The following is a 417-nucleotide window of genomic DNA, read 5'->3' on the forward strand; positions in this document are numbered from 1 at the left end:
CTTATTAGCAAGAGCTCAAGCAAGGATGGATGATGATAGGCGGTCACTACATATGAGTGTGACCATTATATATGGCTTTTTCCACTAAAAGTGGTAAAAAGTAATAAGTTGCAAAAATAGTTTTGCAACCCCACCGCATAAGGGCCTTGAGCGACCCGCGGCGGTTATTGACATAGAGGTATGAAATATGCATATATCTCGTATATATGCATACGCATTATGCAGTTATGAAATTTCAATAAGAATATATAATTTTATTATTAATTTAAGAAATATATAAATTTAATAAAAAACCTCGGACGACTCCTTTCATTAAATGGCTGTTCTAACGAAAGAACGGGATTATAATCCACCATTTAACTTCCAGAATCTATCCGTCGCGGAAGGGGTTTGTCTTCTTGCTCATTTATGGGTAAA

Source organism: Vespula pensylvanica, chromosome 1 (genome assembly GCF_014466175.1).
Source record: "Vespula pensylvanica isolate Volc-1 chromosome 1, ASM1446617v1, whole genome shotgun sequence".
In the NCBI taxonomy this organism is placed as follows: Eukaryota; Metazoa; Arthropoda; class Insecta; order Hymenoptera; family Vespidae; genus Vespula; species Vespula pensylvanica.